At 42.8% G+C, this 14,552-nt stretch overlaps 1 long non-coding RNA gene across 1 annotated transcript; it reads left to right on the top strand.

The window, feature by feature from the left end:
- The first annotated feature begins 301 nt into the window (after positions 1–301).
- Positions 302–8,045, top strand: LOC141920292 (uncharacterized). The gene is made up of 3 exons (XR_012622287.1): positions 302–365; positions 3,163–3,265; positions 7,840–8,045. It is a non-coding gene; the product is annotated as an uncharacterized LOC141920292 (long non-coding RNA).
- Positions 8,046–14,552: the final 6,507 nt, after the last annotated feature.

Consider the following 14,552-nt stretch of genomic DNA (forward strand, 5'->3'; position numbering starts at 1 on the left):
GAAAACTTTCCGCAAGGACGGGGCCCGCCGAGGGGCCGGCCGCGGGGCCTGCCGAGGCGCGGGGCGGCCGGCGCCGGCCCCCCGGGGTGGCGGGGCAGAGGGACGGGGCTGTCTCCTACCTCCCCGGGAAGCACCGAGCGGCAGCGGCTCCTCCCCGCCGCGCCTCGGCCTCCGCCGCCCGGGCGACCTCCGCCGGGCGACCTCGGGGAGGCGCCGGGGGCAGGGCCGGCGCCGCGGCCCCGTGTTGACACACGCGGCGGCTCGGCCCCGGCAATGGGCGGCGCCGGGGCGGGAGCGTGGAGCGGGGCAGCGGCCGGCGGCGGCGGCACGGCGCGGCGCGGCAACTCCCCTCGCCGCCATGGCCGGTGAGCCGCGCACCCGCCCCGCCCGGGGCCGGGTCTCCCGCGCCCCCGCAGCCACCCACCTGCAGCCTGCCGGCAGCCGCATGCCGTGAGGAGGAGGAGGAGGAGGAGGAGGAGGAGCCGCCGCTGCGGGCGGGAGGAGCGGCGACAAGGTCGCCTTCACCTCTCCCGCCGCCGCCCGCCTCATGCCCGCGGCGCTGCGAGAGGCGCTCCGCGGGGGCCTGCGAGCAGCCCGCCGGACCCCTTCGCCGCCGACCGCCCCCTCCCCGCCTCCCGCCGCGCCTCTGGGCGGCCGGGCCGAGCCGAGCTGGGCCGGGCCGGGCTCAGGGGCACCTGCTGCCGGGGCGCGACGAAACCTGCCAGGGGAGCCGCCCGCCCCGGCGCCGTGTGGTGAGGGCCCGGCCTTCGCAGCGGCCTTCGGTGGTGGGCGGCTGAGGGACCGCGGTCACCCGCCGCGTCGGGGATGCCCGCCCGGGGGGCGAAGGCCGCCGTAGTAGCACCCTGCCGGAACAGCAAAACGTTACCGGCTGGGGCAGGCACCGCGCTGAAGCGGTCTGGGCAGCTGGTCCTCCCGGCCTGGCAAAGGTCCTGCTGCCATCTGAGGAGACGTCTGGGTGCTTATGGAGGTTTTACTGTTCAAGTCTCCTCATACCTTACTGCCCCTGTCTTTGCGGATGGAGAAGGAGAGGTCGGAGAGCTTTTTGCCAAGGGTAACAAACTCAGTCTGTGGCGGAGTTGGTAGAAACCTTAATTTCCGTCCCGTGTTCTAATTATGAGATGTTTCCTCCCACCCCGCAATTTTATGCAGATGAAGTAATCTACCTCTCACCATCCCACTCTGCCTTCTGTGCTCCTGCCGAGGCGGGTGAGCGCCGGGAGGCTGCTTGGGAGATATGAATGAAACTCCGGTGGTGTGATTACGGCGAATGAGCCGGCTGAGCGTATCGTACACAAGATATGACATACAGCTATTGCTACTCACAGACTGGAAGTGTGTATATATAATTGTTAGTTGTTCCTATTCTACTATTAATGTTTATTAAAAGCTCTTCTGTTACCCAGTAAAAAATGGGCCAAGTTTTTAAAGTTTTGCATCTAATCTATGCAAATCCTACACAGAAATATGAGCCTGAAGGGCCACTCTGCAGGGTTTATTTTTCCAGCAAGCAATAAATTTTTTCCAGTTAGTGATAGCTTTGCCTGAACAAAAGATTGTAGAGGAACAGGGCTATGTTCCTTTCCAATATATGTTCCAATAAACCCTCCCTCTTAGAGCTGACATGATCTGTAAGAGCGATAGCATGATTTTGTCCATTCAACTCATTCAGGACAAGGTCTGTTGAATTTCTTGGAGTATCTCATCCCCATCCTGAGGCATGAGTTTGGAAGCTTCAGATCATGGTGCAGGAGGCTGGCTCTCTCCTCTGGGTAGTCACTTAGCTGTGCAGAAGGAGGTTGAGACCTCTACTAAAAAAAATAAATGCTTGTTCCCTCAGTCTCAGACATGCTGTTTCAGAGTCAGAGTGGTGTCCAAATGCAACTATGAGTATTAGTTTAATAGAGGAAATCAGTGAAAGCAAGACTAAAGAATTAGACACTTGCAGTGCTACTTTGCTGCTTATTATTGAAGCCTTTCCTGGTGATTGAGGAGCATATGAGTCAGTTAAAAGCACTGCAGTGCTGGAGAAAATTATTCTCAATTATCAGAAAAAAAGAGAACAGAATAATATGGAGTGGAATTGATTTTGAAACTACTTAAAGTCACAAGAGAGTTTCACATTAACTTTTTTTTCTCTTAGTATACTATAGTTCCTGCTGAGTTTGTCTAAAGGATATTTTGACCTCATCACTTGTTTAGAAGAGATTGCAATTCTGGAAACGTGGAGTACTTTTTTAATCGATTAAAATGTACAAGTTATAAGCACAAGTTAAGTCTGCTCAAGTGTGAGGTTTACTCAAAATGAAGTGAGCTACTTGATGTCACTGCATTGCTCATTGGTAAAACCTCATTTCCTCTCCTGTTGCCTTAGAAAGCAAATTCTTCCCAATTAAAACAGATGTTTGGGAGTCAGAATCCAGGATTTTTCTGTCCCATGACCACAAACCCCAAATATGGCAGTAGTACCTTGGAAGGGAGGGTTCTAAGTGTTAAAAGGCTTTCACCGGGTAGGACAGTCACAGGGGCTCCCACATCTCTCTTTTCCTCTGGGTTTGGTTCTCCATTGTACGTCCACAGTCTTTCCCACATCACTGTTCTTCAGGTTTTGCTGAAACTCAGGATTTCCGTAGCTTCTCTGGGACTTTCACACATTGCACAACACTTTCCTGGTCAGCAAATGGAGGAAAAAGTTGTTAATAAATGAGAACACACTTGTGAGATTAATCAGTACTTAAAAGCAAGAAGAGGGGAAACAGGACCAGCTGCCCCATTCTGAAACCAGAACCTCTTTGTTTCCAGAATCTCTGTTTACGTAACTACAACCTAACAATACAGAATAGCAAAAGTTTATAGACAATACTTTTTCTATAAAATTGGCCTCCTATACATGTTATCTCTGATTTTCCTTCTTCTTTATGAATCTCTGTCAAGTCAGACTTGCTTTAGGACCTTTGCATCAGTTACCTTTTTTTTTTTTTAATAAAAAGATACAGATATTTTCAAAATTTCTTTATCTTTTCAATTATGTTGTGCATTTAATCTGCCATTTCCACTTCACCCTTATGAGCTACAGCTGTTTTCCATGACTTGAACATTTTCTGCCTGTGACATAGAGAATGCCTGCCTCTTCTATTCCTGCAGTTGTCCAACAGCTGGCCAGCCCCTGTGATTGAACCTACTACTCACGGTCTTGACCTGGGAAACCTGCATTTCATTCCTCCATCCACAACAGTCCACTTCTCAGGTAACCCCTGCCCAAAACTCTCTTGATCCAGCTTGTTCTTGAGATTATCATATATCAAATGATATTTTTATCATGTATCTGCCAGAGCAGATAATTGATTTCAGCAGAATGTCATTACTGTTAGTACCCGTTGCTTTACCTCCCTAAATAACTGCTGCTTTCCTTAAAGTTCCTAAACCTTAAGTCTACTTCTTGCTGGCTTTCTACCTCAGTTGTTTCAGTATCCTTTGCAGGTAGACCATCATACTTTCCTTCCACTTAGCCACAGTTATGGTCCCTGGTTCTAAACTGACATCTTCAAAATGTCTGGATGATTTGTCAGTTCTTTGTTTAGCCTCCACATGGCATTATTTTCCCTTTTCAGCCACCACATTTTGTCCAGTTACTTCTTTACCTCAGAATCTTGTGCTGCTTCTGCTGTTATTTGCGTAGAAAAGCCTACACACTTTACATAACAAAGCTGGTACGACAAAGTACATTTTGTTAATTTATGTTACCACAGTGACTGAGTCATGCGAAAATGTAATGATATGTTGTTTGGTACTGTACCTTGGTATTCTGATAAAAAGCTAGGGAAACGTAGTCTGTGTAGAGGTGCTATGGAGCTGGGGCTTAACTGGGTAGATAACCATGCCTACAGAGTAGGTGTCAACAGCTGGTGTCAAAATGGGTTTACCACGTAGGATGCTCTAAGAATCTGAATCTAGTTCTCTTCAGTTCTGGGAGGAATTGCAAGCATGTTGGAGGAGGGGATTAGGATCTTGACAAATACAAAACTGGACTAGAAAACATAAGGCACATGTTGTGGGGACAAAAGCAAGCTGCTGAGCCTAGGCAGGTATAAAAAATTGCACAAATTCAGGAAAAGGAACAATTGGTGAAAAAGTAATATTCTAGAAAGGAATCTGGAATCTACCATAAATCACAAGCAAACATGAGTCAGCAATGTGTTTTCATGGCAGAAATAGTACATGTCCCAGGAAGATGTATGTGTGGGAAGCAATCTGTGGGCTCTATGCAGTTTAGGTAGGACATCAGTGGAAGGGTTAGTTTTGTGCACCGTAGCTCAAGAAGTATGTGACCAACAGGAGACAGGGCAGGTGGAAAAATAATGAACAGAGGACTGGGAAGACTGAAGGATCTGGAGTTGTTTGGGCTAAAGAAAAGAAGGCAGAAGAAAGACATGCTAAGAGTCTTTATATACTTAAAAGGCCATTGCAAAGAGAAGGGGAATAATCTATTCTTGATAGGTAGGGTAAGATGTAATGGACTTAAATTGCATCAAGAAGGAAAAGCTTTTTAATGGTAGCATTAGTGAGGCAGAGCTTTATATTGCAGAGGGTGTAATAGTGTCTCCATTGCTGGTTGTCTTTAAGTACATACTGGACAAATAGCAAGTACTATTGATCTAGCATTGGAATTGGAGTATGGACAAGGTGCCTAATCAAGGTCCATTCTGGACCTATTTTTCTGTGAGTACGTATAATCTGAGGCTTCTCATTAATCATCATTCCTTTATCCAGTCCCATTGTACATTTTGTTTTCTTTTCAAGTAGGATCCCTAGTTGTTCCTGTGTTCTCTGTAGGACAAAAAATATTTTGTCCTGTTTTTCTCTGGGTGTAGTCAAGGACCAAAGCCTTTCTTGTTGTCCTAGCAGCCTGCAACAGACATAGACTGGTGAGTTGTACTGCATTGAGCTGCTGAGACAAATATGATAATTTTATGAGTCAAACATTCGATAAAAATGATTTAGATGACTGTTGTCGGTCTATTCAAACACATTCTACATAAACCCTATGTAATGTTAACATAAATCTAAGATTCTTTAGACATATACTAGATAAAATTACTCAATTCATAAAATGTTACTGCATTCCAGACCTACGTAATACACATAATCCTAAATTCTCCGATCTTCACTGCCAGGAACCCATAGAAGTTTTTACTGTGAACTGTACTATGTTACTTATTTTCTAGGCATGATTTAGTTTTGAAAAGTCTTGTATATTTAAAAAATGTAGCTTAACACTCACTTCTACATTTCAATTTTAAATAAATATCTTATACCAAGAACAACTGGCATTTGTTTACTTGGCAGATCGGATCAACAGACATCATTCGTGATAGGTTTACTATTTTTCCAGCCATGTTATCTATTCTAATTAGGTATTACGTTTTTCTACAAACTTTTGCTGTTACAGTCTTAAATCAGCATGTCTGTGAGAGCAGACCCATGCACATTTTGGGCACCCTAGAATAAAAAAAACTAATGCAGTTATTGCCAATGCAGAATACATTATTTGTCGAGCTTTTAAAGACAATTTCCATCAGAAGTTTAAACCTACCTTTTTTCCCCTTAAGGTCAACTTTGGCAGATTGTATAGTGTTTTTAACCTTTCAGGGAATGAGGATTTTCTTCCTGTACTGATTTCTTGTTAAAGATTAATAGTGTGCTTTTCTACACAGAACATGTTTTGCCCGTGTATCTGTGCTGATCAACATATTCATAGGTGATGGGCAAGAAGAGGCGGGTAATAAAGTGGAAAAATTTCATTATAATATTGGGTTTCTCAGGGTCATAAAAACTAAAATCCACAATGAAGAACCATCGACTTCACATGAGGCAAAGGACATTTGAGTTGTAATGAAATGTCAGTGTTCAGCTATGCCTGAAAGAAATAGGTATTAAGAATAGGAAACAGAAAGCATCATTATGCCACTGTTTATAGTGCTCCAGTTTTTTGGATGCCACAAGCAGCTCTTGCCTTCATACCTCAAAAGAGATACAGTAGAACTAGAAAAGAGTGATATGGATGCTCAGGTATATGGGACAGCTTCTCCATGAGGTGTGGCTGAATAGACAGACTCTTCAGCCTGGAAAGGACACAGCAAAGAGAGGGTATGAGAGGGGTCTCTAAACCACAGCTGACACAAAACCCATGAATAGAGTACTTGTCTTTCTTAATATAGGATTTAGGGACCATCAGATAAAATAGTCAGATGTCAGGTTTCAGAGAGACAAAAGGAGAAATTCCCTGAAACTACCAATGTTTTCAGGAAGAAAGTGGATATGTTCATGGAATAAAAGTCCATCTAGAGCCATTAAAAACTAAAGTACAGAGATCTCTGTTTCAGCATGTCCCTAAGACAGCCCCAAGCCCCGAGTTCCAGCCCTGATGGAGCCTTTATACATTTGTTTAGTTCTTGTGTTTGGCAGAGAACATTTTCAGCTGGCCACTGTCAGAGAGAGGTCCTGGGCTGGACCAAGATACATGTTCCAGTGTGAGCATTCTTTGTTGTTAGCCTGTTCACTGAGAAAACTCTGAAACCCTTTGACTTGTCCAGGGCTGTGCTTCTGCAACCTTGCAGCACTGTGGGAGACACTTAGCTCGGGAAGTGATCAAAAGAATAAGCAGGAGGCAGAAATCTGCCCTTGATAAGTCAGAACTATTTTTAAAATTTTTTTTTTAGTAAAAAAAAAAGATTGCCTCCCACATCTGTGGACACAGACAAGTGTGGACAGATGCCGGACTCCATTAGCACCTTCTCCTTCATCATGAAAAAGCCAAGCAAAATCCTAAGGCGCTTTAAACCCACAAAATGGGTCAATAATGCTGGGGGTGGGGGAAGCAGTGAAGAAATTCCCTTGCTGTGCCTGCCAGAGTGAATCAAGCAGATGCAAACCTACTTTCTGCAGCTGTGAGACATCACTTGGGGGATCCCTGAAGTGGGTCAGGGCAGGGGTTGTGCTTGCTGCTCTCAAAATTTCCAGAGCATCAGCAAGAAGAATTATCCACTGTCAACATATCCAGAGGTACGACTGAGAACTAGCATGAGAATCTTTTTCCTAGCAGAGCACAGGAAAGCAAGAATTTGATGTTTGAGGAAGTCTGACTGACAGGAATATTAAACAAGCTTTCAGTTAGAAGGATGTGTACATGTTGGCTTCTGGAGACAGGAAGGATAGAAGTCACCTCAAGCAGCAGCTTACTGGGGTACTGTGAGACACTGTATAGCCAGAGGAAGAAGGTCAGTGCTGAGGGATTCTTCATACCTATGATTCCCTTTAGCCTGGGAAGAGCCCTGGGAGAAGGTGATGGAGAAATCCAATGTTAGCATATGAAAAAGAATTTTGTGCCTGGTTTAGGAAGGTCTTTATTACCCCATATATTTATCTATTGCTACTGTCATGCTGTGACTTAATGAACAAGGGAGAGAAGGATATGGGAGTGTAAAATGCCTTCATCCCATGTATTTACTATTGGGTGTTTGTATTTTGAAGCAACGAAAATTCAAACAATAGTAGTTCCTACAGAATTTCAAATTTTGAGTCAAATACCTTAAAACATTGAGCATTTTTGGATGCATAAATTTTACAGAATTTTCACTAAGCAAAATAATTTGTGTTTCCATCCTTATTTGGATTCCTTGATTAGGAAGAAAATTTCATTCTGAAATTTCCTTTAGTTTATCTAAAAATATTTTAAATGCCAAAAATAAAAATTAAAGAGCACTTGTGTGATAATTTTCAGATGATCAAATGTTAACCTTAGCTCTTTTATTTTCTTCACAGTTGGCAAAAATTGGCAGAGCACTACGGAGGAACAAGCTCTTTTATGTCCTTCTGCAACCAGTATGGCTCTTAGTCATATTCTGCTGTTTCACCAGACAGTATTTTTTATCATAAGTTTCATAGCCATGGTTAGTTGGTGCTTTTGTAAGGTGAACTGATACCATTTTGCTTCCTTCATTTTGGTAAAGTCTGATCTTACTGATGCAAAAAAAGAATAAATGCTTGTGCTTTTTTTTCCTGGGGGGGGGGGTGGTGGTGGTGGTGTGTTATTTCATATATAGTTTTGCTTCACGATGTCTCAGAAGTGAACAGAACACAACAGTTACCACAAATGAACAAAACAGCTTTCAGCTGCAGTAAGCATTAATCTTTTTCAGGAACTATGCAGTTTGGCCAAGAGCTGCTAACTACATGCTACCATTTTCTTAGTGGTTTTGCATATCATTAATGAAATAGCAGTAATATCTTCTCTCCTAATGGCTGCTGTTCATTATACCTTATCTCCTGGGAGATGAGAATCTCTACTTTCTTTATTCCTTCCATTTATATAATTTTCCTGCCTCCCTTTTTTGAACAAAGCCCTGAAACCAAACAAGCATTAAATTGTCTCAGTATTTATTTATTCATTGCATTTGAGATAGCAATACTATGATAGCTGGGACTGAACATCCATGTACTCAGATTTCGGTTCACTTCGATTTCTTTTCCAATTTTTGAACGAACAGAACAGTTTCCAGTGTCTGTATTTTAGTCAGGAGGCCATAATGACTTTATACACTCACCTTTTTATTTGCTCCAGTCTTTGAGTCTCTTGGGGCTTATTTCCCCTTGTATGTCCCCTTGTATGTCCTTATAAGCAGAATCATAGGAATCATAGAAAAGAGTATGAGAAAAGACATCATTTGGCTCATCATTATACTCCACAGCAGGATCATCTCCACCTAAATTAGTCCTGAAGGTGTTTATCCTACTTATTCTTGAGAATGCCTGGTGATAGAGACACCATATACTCTAGGCAAAACACTCCAGCACTGACTGGTCTGTACTGTTTGAATAATTTTCCTGGGAAGTGTATTTCAAATAGTCATCATGGAATTAATTCTCTAAGAGTAGGTGTCTACAGGTGTATATCTACAAATACTACAGGTTTCTAAGTTTCTGCTAAAAGTGGAGATCTGGATCTTGATTCAGTTGTCTACAGATAGGTATTTAGAGCCATCTGAGATGGAAAGAGCACCCATAATGTCTCACCTATATCGAAAGCCATTTTGCTCTGTCTCAACTATAGGACAGGTACGGAGTGCGATTTATTCCTTTCCTGTTTGGTGTACCCTTTACCCTTATTTATCATGATGCCTGTCATCTTCTGTAGACTAAACAAGTCCACTACTTCTTTAAACACTGTTTATTCTCAAATCATCCTTTTTGTTCCTCTTTGGACTCCTTCCAGCTCGTTTACATAGTTCTCATAATAAGGAACTCGAAACTAAACATGTGGTGAAAGAGAGACTGCATGGCATTAAATGTACACTGCGTGAACCCCAGCTTATCTTTTAGGACAGTGTGTGGGGAACTTAGAGAAAAATCTCTCTTCCATTACATCACCACTGAAGCAAAAGCAGTACATGCAGCTGTGTAGAGCTCGCTCCAGGCCATACTTACTGTAAAGCTGAGCACTGGATACCAGGGAACCACAAGGCCTGGTAGGAGAATATCAAAATCAGCAAGCATCACATCAGCAAAAGTATGCCGGCTGTTTCTTGATGGTTTATGTCTAAGATACTTTAAAAAAGATGCTCGCAAAAATAAGATGCCAGAAGTGCTCTTAAGAAACTTTATTATCTCAATTGCTAGTTTAAGAAGGTATTGCCTTCATTCCTGAAGTTGTGGAGTAAATTTTCAAGTTCACCTGTGGGGGAGGAATACTGAGAGGATTTTTTACATATATCTAAAAAGCAAGTTCATCTAAAAATATGCTCCATTGTAGCTCAGTGTTCAGAAATATTACTCTTTTCAGTTCTATTTTTATAAACAGCTTAAATGATTTATAATAGTTCCTTAAAAAAAATTCTTTATTACTATAGTACATCATATGATGGAGGATAATTGTTTCTGAATCTTCTAACTGTTCGTGTGTCAATCAGTCTATAAGAAACTCAGAACAGTTTTGTGGGAATAACGGAACAAACTTCAAGTGGAGAGAGTTTTCTGAGGTCAGAGAAAATACAAAGAAAATACAAATGACCAGACTGATATTAGGACTGTGGGAGAACGCATGAATATCTTCAAAGAGCATTTGTAGTAAATCCATACTGCTTTGATCACACCTTGATTTTAACAACATTATGATACTAATAATGACCATAATACACATGTAACCTTGGATTCTGATTTTCACATGAATATCTTTGGTTTAGAGAAATCATCACAATTTGAATGATAGAAACCAAGATAGAAGATATAAAATTTACTTCACATGCTGTTTCCACTGTTTATTCATCTAGGAACATCATATTTAGCTTCCGCTGCTTTGATGTTCTGGGTTCAAATTCACCTGAGAGGAAAGATAGGACATTCTCTTCTCTGTGGAGACAGCCGTATTATATTTTTGAGTCTGAACTGTTCTTGCACCTCCAGATCCTCAGGGCAGAGCCCACTAGAGGCTTGGAGTGGGCTTTTTGATGAGTTGTTTTGATGCAGAGTCAAGATCCTGGGTGAGTCCCAACTATGACATGTGACCTGACACATGGACTGAAGGCTTTTATGTTAAAGACCTTGCGAGAATTGGTTGGGTTTGTGGTTCTGAAGTTGAAGACTAGTCAACATCTTGATTTGATGCCCTCTGCTTTATGACATTGTCTAATAATATGTAAGATTTTCCACTCGCACCATATATTGCAAAGTGCTTTGGATTCATAGTTATTCATTAATAAATCTCTCCTGAGGTATTCTCTTACTATTATTACTGCTGCTTGATGTAGTTTTAAAGTTAAGTTATTGGCAAGTCAGAATCAGTTTATTGTGATGTACTAACTACTTCTGAGTTTCTCCATGGCCTTTCAGGTATGAGTTTTGTCTTTATAAAGCTTTACATTGTTCAGAACTTGCAGACATAAAGGACAACCTGCTTCTTCCAGTTACTCAGTTATTATTTATTGTTTGTATTATTGTTACACTTAAAGGCTTATTAGTAGTAGATTGAGGACTTGATCTAGATGTTGTACAAACACTGAATGAAAAGAGGATCTCTGTCCCCTCCATAGCACCTAACTTAGAACAAGAGAAGATAGATGGATGCCACAGTCAGAGCATGTGATCTGAATAACCATTGGTTTTGGAGGTATGACATGAGATTTATCAAGATTTATGTGTAGACAATTCCATTTGTTTCATTTGAAAGTGACTTTTCTATTGAAAGTCTATGGTGAAAAATCCAGAACCATCAAAACTGAATTGAAATATCTATTTAAACTCAAGTAATTTAATCTTTTAAAAAAAGAAAAATTGAGACAAATACTTATCCTGATTTGGGGTGGAGTATTTTTTTCAGTTCTTGAAAGTTTTCCCCAGGTGGGAAAATTTTTTCCCATCTGCTCTTTCCCAGTGGACAGTGGGATGAGGGAAGGCTCTTTGGGTCTTGTGGCACAGCCTGCACTAACACAAGGATGCGTAGAGTAAATCAAGTAATTTTATAATCAATCTCCCTGATTTTGACTTCTTTCAAGTAATACTTAATAGCAATTACTAAACATGCCACTAATGCTTTTCAAAATGTAGGTTAACCATGTTACAGGCGACCTGTGTTATAGGACAGCTGTTCTCTAGAAGCACTGTGAGAAGCAGTGTTATGAACAAACTGAAACCATGGCTCACTGCTTAACATTTGAGAGGTAGGATGTGGCAAAAGCCCCGACACTGTTTCTCTTTTTCTCTTGTCAAATGTCAGGTTAGTTTTAGTTACTACTACTGGTTTTACTTGGTGTTTGTTCTATCTGTGGTTGGTCTGGATTTGCTTGAGCATTGCAGACTATTGAACTTAAGGCAGAGTGACATTAAGTAGGGTTGATTCTGTGTTAGCAGAAGATATGTTATTGTTTCAACACACTGTTGTGGGGTGAAATCTCACCATCTATTTACAAGTGACAGTGTGAAAAGATTAACATGTTAGAGAGGCATAATAATTTCCAATTTGATGTTTTAATATGTCCTACTACAAAATTTGCTGGTTTTATTGCTGTGTGTGCAATTTGCCAAAACTACTTATGCAAAACACGTTCTGAAAGGGTGACGTCTTAGGCAGAGGTGAGAAGATGGCTCAGAAATGCTTTCCTAACCCAAATATACTTGCCCCATGCTAGACCTACCCTAAAAAGGGATGTCTAGTCTTTTACATGTCTTGAAGTTCTGAAAAGTGTTCTTGTGTTTCACTACATTAACTACATTCATTAACTACAATATATTGTGATTGCCACCCTGGTTCAGGTAAAACTAAAGCTGTAATTATTTATTATAAACCAAAATTAATTTAGTGCAGGTCTAGAGGAATGTACATAAGGCTGGATGGAAAGCTGTTTCTCCGTCAGCAGCAGCACGTGGGTTTTCAGTAAACGAGGACATTTGGTGATGTTTCAGCTTTCACAGATGAAAGGTAAGAAAGATTTACATTTATACATAAACATGCACAGCACGGGGGAGGCTTGTCTGTCTCACTGCTTGCGGCAACTGTTCAAACGAAAATGAACACTTGTTAAGAGTACTATTCTGGGAACTGCTAAGAGTCCACGCTGCTCACTGTGCCAATGGCCCCAAGAGCAATACACCTCAGATGTATGCCACAACATGGTCTGGCTAACAAGCATATCCTCAGCTTCAAAGGGTTGTGTAGTTCAATGAATTGTTTATTGATCATAAGAGCTCAGCAGCTAGTGGTGGAGTTCCAGCATATACCAGAAACGTCCATACTATGTCCTGGGGAGAGATACAGGTTGGTAATGAAACATTAGTAAAATTACTAATCCAGCAGGAAGTAGAGTGGTGGGAAGAGTCTGGAGCACGTATTTGCCTTGGTGCCAGAGCACTTGTGTTTCTGCCTTTACTGAAATCCTGGCCGATTTAGGACAGGCCTCTACTGCAAAATCCTGAATGTTGTCTTACTGGAGGCAAATCTATCTTGGTGTTTGCTGAGGGGATGAGTGCAGAGCCACTTTCTTCCTGGGATAGATGGGAGAAATAGTGAGCTGCTTGGTGTCCCAGATCCACATGATGCTGTAGGGTCCTTTTTGTTGGGGATGTCAGGAGTTGCTTGATGGCAACATGAAACAGCTTTGATTTTAGCTCACGTCTGTTTGTGGGTTTTGTCCCTGCTAACAGTCCTGTGGCGTGGGTGTGTTCAGGGTTCTGGTACCTAGGTGTTCTGCATGAGGTTTATGTTCACTTTGTGTCCTTGGGTAGTTTCTCTCCACTGGGATTTTGGTCGGCAAAGAACAAAACTGTGTTTGTTTGTTGAGCAGAGAAATGGTTTCATAACATGGTAAAAACAAGTCCCCAGTGTGGTGGCTTGACCCTGGCTGAATGCCAGGTGCCCACCAAAGCTGCTCCATCACTCCCCTCCTCAGCTGGACAGTGGAGAGAAAATATAATGAAAGGCTTGTGGGTCAAGATAAGGACAGGGAGATCACTCTGCAATTACTGTCACAGGCAAAACAGACTCATCTTGGGGAAAATTAATTTAATTTATTACCAATCAAATTAGAGTAGGATAATGAGAAATAAAAACTAAATCTTAAAACACCTTTCTCCTACCCCTCCCTTCTTCCTCAGCTAACTTCACTCCTGATTTCTCTACCTCCACCCTGTCAGTGGTGCAGGGGGACAGGGAAGGGGTTATGGTCAGTTCATTATCTGTTGTCTCTGCTGCTCCTTCCTCCTTGGGGGAACTCCTCACACTCTTCCCCTGCTCCAGCGTGGGATCTCTTCCACAGCAGACAGTCCTCCACAAACTTCTCCAATGTGAGTCCTTCCCATGGGCTGCAGTTCTTCATGAACTGCTCCAGCGTGGGTCCCCCGTGGGGTCACAAGTCCTGCCAGCAAACCTGCTCCAGTGTGGGCTCCTCTCTCCACAGGTCCTGCCAGGAGTCTGCTCCAGCATGGGCTCTCTGTGAGATCACAGCCTCCTTCAGGCATTCACCTGCTCCAGTGTGGAGTTCTCCACAGGCTCCAGGTGGACATCTGCTTCATTGTGGTCCTTGTGGGCTGCAGGGCAACAGCCTGTCTCACCATGGTCTTTACCATGGGCTGCAGGGGAATCTCTGCTCTGGTGCCGGGAGCACCTCCCCTCCCTCTTGCAGAGTTGTTTCTCTCACACATTCTCACTCTTCTCTCTGGTTGCTGTTGCACATTTTTTTTCCCCTCATCTTAAATATGTTATCACAGAGACACTATCACTGTTGCTGATGGGCTTGGCCTTGACCTGAGGCGGGTCCGTCTTGGAGCCATCTGGCATTGGCTCTGTTGGACATGGGGGAAGCTTCTGGTGGCTTCTCACAGAAGATGCTCCTGTAACTCCCCACTACCAAAACCTTGCCAAGCAATCCCAAGACACCCAGGCTGCTTCTTAGAGCTATAACCTGTTAGAGACAGAGCTGGGTGTTCCTTGAACAATCTAATGTCATGTTAGAGGGAACCAAAAGAGTACTGAAAAGAAATCACAAGGC

The sequence above is a fragment of the Strix aluco genome, chromosome 2 (assembly GCF_031877795.1).
Source record: "Strix aluco isolate bStrAlu1 chromosome 2, bStrAlu1.hap1, whole genome shotgun sequence".
Taxonomy (NCBI): Eukaryota; Metazoa; Chordata; class Aves; order Strigiformes; family Strigidae; genus Strix; species Strix aluco.